The sequence below is a fragment of the Lissotriton helveticus genome, chromosome 4_1, assembly GCF_964261635.1.
Source record: "Lissotriton helveticus chromosome 4_1, aLisHel1.1, whole genome shotgun sequence".
NCBI lineage: Eukaryota > Metazoa > Chordata > Amphibia > Caudata > Salamandridae > Lissotriton > Lissotriton helveticus.
In genome coordinates this window covers 92,733,776-92,741,765 of record NC_136063.1, presented here as the reverse complement: position 1 = coordinate 92,741,765, position 7,990 = coordinate 92,733,776, and the positions used below count along the sequence as shown (strand labels likewise).

Sequence of the window (7,990 nt, the reverse complement as noted above, 5' to 3'; positions counted from 1 at the left end):
CAGGTGTAACAATACGAAGGTTAGAGGCCCCGAGAACCCCCTGATGGAATACAAAGGTAAGTACAAATCTGTTTGTGAAAATGATATGGTGCAGTATTGTCTCTGTATCTGATAAAGGGCACATAAATCAGATGCCAGTTTAGAGGCACTGAGACCCACACACTGACTTCAAACCATATCTTTAATTGAAAAAACATAAAAAGACCATGTCCGATATTATAATAATAAATAATAATAATCTTTATTCGGTTTTGATTAACAACCATAAATGCACTTTACAAATACAATCATTGAGAACATCAATAATAGAAGATAAAACTGTAAAATACAAACTAAAACTCAGATTATACATCTTATTACATAAGAACAAGAAATTATCAACCCAACACTTGTAAGGTATTCAAAACTTATCATGCAATAAACATATATATGCATCTGGGACTTATCTACCAATCAACCACCTGCAATGGCAATCTATTTCTTTAAAGTGCAGGTGCATGATTGTTACAATCCTATATTTAAAACAGGTTCTAAAAATATTAATTTCATTATATACAGATGGACAATCAATGTTTTAAAATATGAATCCCAATACATACTTATGGCCCTAATACAGATAAAGTAGTTTTACTTCTCATCGGCCAGGCATATAATTAATATCTTGGTACGGAAAACACTAGCCAACATGTAGTATCACACTTCAAGCTTCTAACAGTCTCCTTTAGTTGCCACAGAGATAAAATACTACAGATTGGGAACAACTAAACTCTCCTAGGGGCTGTGAATTTAGTACCAAAAAAACAAAAAGTGATCCAAAGATTCAGATTTAACTGGACAGAAGGGGCAATTTGGGGAGCAAATACTTCCTACCCATCTGCCCCGGGTTTCATTCACCGGAAGAATGCCATATCTGAACTTTAAGTAGAAAGATCTTTTCTGGTCGTGGTTCTACACAATTAAGAAAGTCTTCACCAATCATTCTGTCTTTGAAGTCTAGAAATCTACTTGTTAGTTCACCGACCGGGGAGTAGTTAAGCCACTGATTATTAAAATAGTCCCAGTACCTCTTCTTTAGGCCAAACAAGTAATTCTGTGGCATGGCTGCTGGGTTATTCCATAATCCAGGCATTCCTAAACTGTTTAACCATTCCTTGACATGTTTGAACCAGGCTATTTTCCCTTTTAAATCTAAAGCAAGAATCTCAGCCACTGATTGACATAGGAAAAGAAGAGACTCGTTAGTCAATAATCTAACCCAAAAAGCCAGAGGCCTTAATGCAGCCACGTGAGATATGTTTTTCAAACCAAGATCTAAACGAATAAGGCTTAAGGGTGCGTCAAGAGGCAGAACAAGAACAGATCTCATAAAATTGTTTTCAGTAATTTCAAAGCCACCTATATTATGACCACCCCATAATTGAGCTCCATACAAGGCTTCCACAATATCTTTTACCTCCTTGTAAATTTAAATATTCTTAAACGCCCTTTGTGAATACCGAAAGTCGTAAAGTTAGACTTTATTCTCATTTTACCTTTGTGAATCGGGCCTTTTGATTTTTTACATAGTAGTATTATTTATTACTCGTAAGTGCCCTTTGTGAAAACCAAATTTGAACTTTACGACTTTCGGTATTCACAAAGGGTGTAAATGCCCATTGTGAATAACAAAAGTCGTAAAGTTCACATTTGAAATTCACAAAGGGCACTTACGAGTAGTAAGTGCCCGTTGTGAATACCAAAAGTCATAAATTTAGACTTTTGTCTGTTTACCTTTGTGAATTGGGCCCAAATTTTTTCACATGCTCCAGATATGTGTCCCCCAAACTGATCTTACCCTTAAAGGACCTATGTGGTGTCAATGTCATAAATTTAGTTTTTGTAACATTTATTTCCAACCCAAATTGCCTAAAAGAATTTATAAATCGGTTTAGAAGATTCTGTAATCCCATAGTGGTTTTGGAGATAAGTAGGGTATTGTCTGCAAATAATACTGACAATATAATCTAGCCAGAAATGATAGGGGGAGGGGGTCACCAATACAATCATCCTGTCTCTATAAACCCATTCATGAATAGGTTGGACAGGATAGGTGCGAATACACATCCTTGGCGAACTCCCCTGTCCACCATCATATGTTCAGTTAGTTCTCCTGTCTGGCCCCATCTTATTTGGGCTTAACCCCTTCGCTGCGGGGGTTATTCCCACGCTGTGCTAGGGGGGCACGCACAGCACCCCCATGCTCATGACGAGCTCAGATCATCATGAGCTACGGCGCTCCGGTGCTCATGACGAGCTGAGCTCGTCACAGGTGCATTAGCTCCCGTAGAACGCTCAGCACAGCGGGGGAATTCTCTCCGCACCTGAGCGTTCCACGGGCCATGACGAGCTGAGCTCGTCATGAGCACCGGAGCGCCGTGGCTCATGATGAGCTCAGCTCGTCATGAGCGTCGAAGGTGTTAATTGTTGGTGCAAAGTCTTATTATGGTATGCAGCAAGTAGTCAGGAACTCCCATACGTTTTAAAGCAATCCACAATTTTTCTCGAGGGATGAGGTCAAAGGCTGCACATAAGTCAAGAAAAATAACATAAATATGTTCTTTTTTAATTGTCACATACTTCCAAAGAATTAAAAGAAATTTAAACATTTGATCCGTGGTACTCTGAAACCCACTTGCAAGATGATAATTTGTTCTCCTCTAAAATCCATACTTTCAATCTTTCTAACAAATACCTGGAAAACAGCTTCTGTGATATATCAATAAGGCGTAATGTTGTGTAATTTGATGGATCCCTGTATCATCTTTTTAAAAAACTGGCACCACCTCATCACCTAAACTAGAGTTGGGTACCTCTGCCCCCAATAAACTTTGGTTAAGGATAAAACACCATATTTCTTGTTCAGAGAGGTAAAGGTCACCTGGGATTTTATCCAAGCTGGGGACTTAACCATCTGTAGGGTGGAAAGGGCCATCTTTTTTTCATCTAAGGTAAAAAAAATCTGAATCTTCAGGGAACAACTCCCCAAATCTCTCCAGACATTCTTGATCCTTTTCAACTAAATGGATATCTGACAAATTGTGTATAGAGCACTAAAATGATTAACCCAGAGGTGCGGTTGAATGTAAAATGTATCTTCCATAGTATTACTCTTGGAACCCTTGACTACCATATGCCATAACTATTTACAATCTTTTACTTTTGCTGCATAAAGGAGTTCTCGCCATAAGGCCTTCTCCCAGTTTCTTTTAGCCCTTATTTATGCTACTTGATATTTTTTTCTTTGTTCTGCTACAAGATGCCAGTTTCCATTTTTTGCAGGGGACATTAGTTCAGCTCTACAAGCCGTACAATTGTCATCATACCATTCAGTTGTATTGCTACTAATGGCCTTACCCTTAATCTCGATAAAAAATAATAAGCTGTTAAACTATCTATTTATATGATGCCCCACATCTGCATTTCTTTAAAGTCTTACAAAGACTTAAGGACCATGTTGTGAATTTGCGCTAGGACTGTTGACTTACCTTCAATTTTTGGCCACTTATCCCTCCTCTTGCTATTTATAAACGGATTATGATTATTATACTCACTTGGTCAAAAATAGATCCTAATTCTAAGGCTAAAGCATTGTGATCACTGTCTGATTGTTCTATGACTTGCATATCAATTAGTAGATGCCAATATGAAGTGTTCAAAAGAAAGTAATCAATCCTCGTTTGGCAATTCATTCTATCCGAGATGGTACGGCCATTACATGCTGTTAAATCATATTGCAAGGCCAGCGATGTTAATTGCAGTGCCACTCTAGGGTTTTTAGCAAATCAAATCTGGTTTAACAGTGGAATCCTCCTTTCCTCATCATCTTCCTCAGTAAGATTTGATAGTAATTCCCAGGGTTCATAGGTGACATTCATGTCCCCATTTAATAAAATGCAGCTATCATCCCCAGTATTTCCCACGAACTCATCCAGAGCCATAATAGTAGAAAGTCAAAGTTTGGGCAGAAAATCTATTGTATGTATTTACCAGTAAGATGGACTTGTTTTTCTTATCAGAACAAAGTATTAGGGCCAGAAGATCTTTTGATTTTAAGCTATATACTTTAATGGAACAATTCAAATGAGCCTTAATCCAGATATCAGGCCCCCAACAGCCCAACCCACTGCAGTTCACAAATCCCACTCGATAAATCAGATCCGTAGGCCATGTTTCCTGAAAAATACTTATCTCAAAGCCTTTTATGAAGTTCCCCCATTCGTCACTTTTAATTTTTGACTTAAGGTCGGCAAGGTTCCAGGAGAGAAGATTAAGGGCTATGTTAGACAATGGCGCAAATTCACTTAATTCAAGGGATTGCCTCCCCTCAACCTAAGACCCACTGATAACAGAGAACTTAGCATTTCCAAGACTACCAACTTGATGACCCATTATATTTAACCTAAAATCCCTAACATGGGATAGCAATCCTTCTTCTCCTCATGCATGCACCTCCAACCTAGAGATTTTGTGTTGATGGGTATCATCCAGTCCTGTCACTATTAGATTAGACCTATCCCCACATCCAACTGGGGTCTTAGCCAGATTCAACTCAGGCAGATTGAATTTAAACTGGATCTTTGACCGATTTGGTGGAATGGTACGTTGGTCCAAAGTCACTAGGCCAGTTCCTACGGAATCAGCGGCTAGGTCTGCTTAGGTGACACAATATTTGATACATTACTCATATGTTTTCTACGCCCTTTTCCACCAGTTGGGGGCAAGTAACCATGATAATTCATTCTTGGCCTGTAACTTGTAATCACTCTATGGGCTAAATGATTTCCATGGAAAACATGTCTTGGTCTCCCAATTAGCTCACAGAGTGCCTGGGGATGCCCTTTGTTTACAACAGCAGGGACAAAGCAAGTGGGTAGTTATCTCATGCGGAGATCTAGAGGAACCTGCAACTGCCTCCTCACTATATTGCCAAGAGTGTAATCAAGACTGGAGTTAGTGGCTGTATAATCTAGACTTGGCCCAGCTCCCTCCCTCGTGGCCTCCCCAAACATAAGCTGCTGCTGTAGTGAATTTCCATTAGGACCTTATACTCTTGTAGAAGGTTCCCCACCATGCTTCTGCGAGCCAGTGGCTTATTTACTTTTTTTAAATAAGTGCATGGTATCAATTTTGTCAACTAACTTCTCAATTATTATTCGCATTGAGGAAATCTCATTGGCAAGTTCCTTAACCAAGTCTTTAAGCGGGCCGACCTCAGATAGGCATGCACAAGTAAACATCATTCTATTTTTTTGCAGTCTTTTTTTCTGGTCCACGTTGGAACTTCATTCTTCATTTTAACCTCTTTTTTGACATCACTTGAGGGGTCTATCATACTAAAATACTTAGAACAGACAATTTGGTGAATCTGTGAAGGTCTGGATGGATTTACTTGCACTGCATTATCGGTAGCCAAGCTTTGTGACCCTACAACGGGGAAACCCGTCTCCGCACCATCACCTGCACTTATTACATCACCCTTGACAATGCCATCCCAACAGTTGGGTGGTTGGCTTGAGTTGGTCGGTGTTTCCCGGGCAGGAGCTTGTCTTTTCTTAAAGATATCTGGTGCATGCCTGCTAGGTTTCGGGGATTTGGACAGGGATGCCCCCCACCAAGTAAATAATTCAACTTCGTAATGAGTGACATCAGTATAATCTACCACAGAATTGTTTTCTCTATTGGCACCTTGCAGTTGTTTAGCTATTTTAGGTACCCCGTGGGGGCTATCTTTTGCCTTCCTTTTACCCATTACTAATAGTACCTTACCTAAGGTAGGTTATCAGTCGATAAGAACAATGGCAGATATGTGGAAATATCCAAATTTGAGACAAAGGGCCAGCTGGGCAGATGTTAGGGATCGGGCCCTGACCTGCCCTGCTTCTTTCTGTCTCAGACGGGCTATGATAGGCTCATCTTGGCCTGTTGCGGAAAGTAGAGAGCCCTTTTCTGCTGGTCACAGAAGGTGGCCCTTTCCCCTTCAGATATTGCCATCTGCCGCTTGGCCTCCTGGCACGTTGTGCTGTAGAGTATGGAGTCCCCCAAGGGTCCTCGGCATCAACAGGAGTCAGAGGCCCCACAACTTCTCCTCTTCGATGTCCCCTATTAATCAATCAAGCTCAAGACAGCACACGAGTCAACGTTAATAGCAACTGGTACTAGTTCCTACATTAAATTCCAGTTACTTGACCTAGGTCTCAAACATACATTTTCCAGTAGAGTTAAAGGACCTTTTGTATTTAATGCTTTTCTAATATAGTGAATGTTTTCCACAACTTACCCTCTCCAGGATCAGTATCTTTCCTGCTCCATTGCCTCTCTGGTACCATTTCCCCCTCTTTGAATGATGCTTCCACTGCTTGGAGTTTGGGGCTGGACCGTAGGGGCAGTGGAGTCCGCCCAGACATTCTGTCCCAATCACTAGGAGCTTGTCTGCAGAATCCCTGAGCCTCAGACTATTCCTAAAGGTCAGTCACCCCTGTTGTGATCCTGCTTCATTCTTTGAGACACAGTCCTGTAGGTGTTCTTCAAGAGTTCTATGTTTTTTGCATCTTCTTTGGGTGACTCGAGGTCTAGGAAGGTGATTTATTAACCAGCGAGAAACCTAAGGTCAAATGTTCCTGCACAACAGTGTGGACCTCCTTGAAGAATAACATGCACCACCTCTCTCACCACAATCTTTGGATCTTGGACTATGCTGTGGCTGACATTGACTACATGAAGAATCAAAAAAAGGATTCAGATCCATGAGGACTGTCGGTCTTTGATCCAGGCCCTTAACGATGCTTACACTGAGTGAAACCTATCCTCTGTGCTCTTGTGAAATGATGAAGTGACCTAGGGCCAGATGTATCAAAGGGTTTTGCCCATTCTGTGTCTATGGAGAAATGTGTTGATACATATGGCCCCTAGTGACCCAATTATGCACTAGTGTGAAGTGATCCAGCAACATAGATTTGGATATCCATTGTGTACTAGTGTGAAGTGACTCAGCAACCTAGATTCCAATATCCAGTGTGAAGTTGTGTAAAGTGATCCTACAACCTACAGGGGAGAGAAGTTGGCCTAACGGCTAGGGCGGGTGACCTTGAATCTGGGGAACTGGTTTGGAGTCTCGCCAATGACGCTGGACATCCTGTAATTCTGGGCAAATCACTTAATCTCCCCGTGCCTAACAAAAACAAATGTGTCCTTATGTAATACAACTGGTGCTATGTAAAGCACTCTGATACCCGATTCTTATCAAGTTAGCAATATATAAAAATCTGTAAAAAAAAAAACTAAAACCCCTAGATTCAGATGTCCATTATGCACTAGTGTCAAGTGACCCAACAACATAGATTTGATACCCAATTATGCACTACTGTGAAGTGAACCAGCAACCTAGATTCAGATCCACATTTTGCATTAGTGCAATGAGTCTCAGCAACCTAGATTCGGATATGCATTGTGCAATAGTGTAAAGTTACCCTGCAACTTAGATTCCTATACACACTGTGCACCAGGTTGAGGTGACTCAGTAACCTAGATTCCAATACCCACTGTGCACTAGTGAAAGGTGACCCAGCAACCTGGATTCGAATACCCACTGTGCACTAGTGAAAGGTGACCTAGCAACCTAGATTCGAATACCCACTGTGCACTAGTGAAAGGTGACCCAGCAACCTAGATTCAAATACCCACTGTGCACTAGCACAAGCACTAAATGACCCAGTAATTGGAATAACGTAATATTATGTCTGCTGTTTAGTTACTGCATACCCTAATGGGTGTTTGGAATTAACCATTGTGTGCTAGTGTTTTATCTAGTGCAGTGTGCTCTCTAGTTAAATAAAGAATATGAGAACAAACTGCTGGCGGAATAACTTAATAATGGATGTAGCTACTGATTTCCGATTTGTCTCAGTTTTATGCAATCCAAGTTAAAAAACGTAAAAACATTTTATCACTTTTT

The 7,990-nt window shown here is 40.7% G+C and overlaps 1 long non-coding RNA gene across 1 annotated transcript in view; it reads left to right on the top strand.

Annotated features, from left to right (window-relative positions):
- Positions 1-7,990, top strand: part of LOC144827035 (uncharacterized) — a 28,365-nt gene continuing 20,375 nt past the window's right edge. The window contains exon 1 of the long non-coding RNA XR_013609984.1: positions 1-56. This is a non-coding gene — a long non-coding RNA (uncharacterized LOC144827035). The remainder of the gene's footprint in view (positions 57-7,990) is intronic.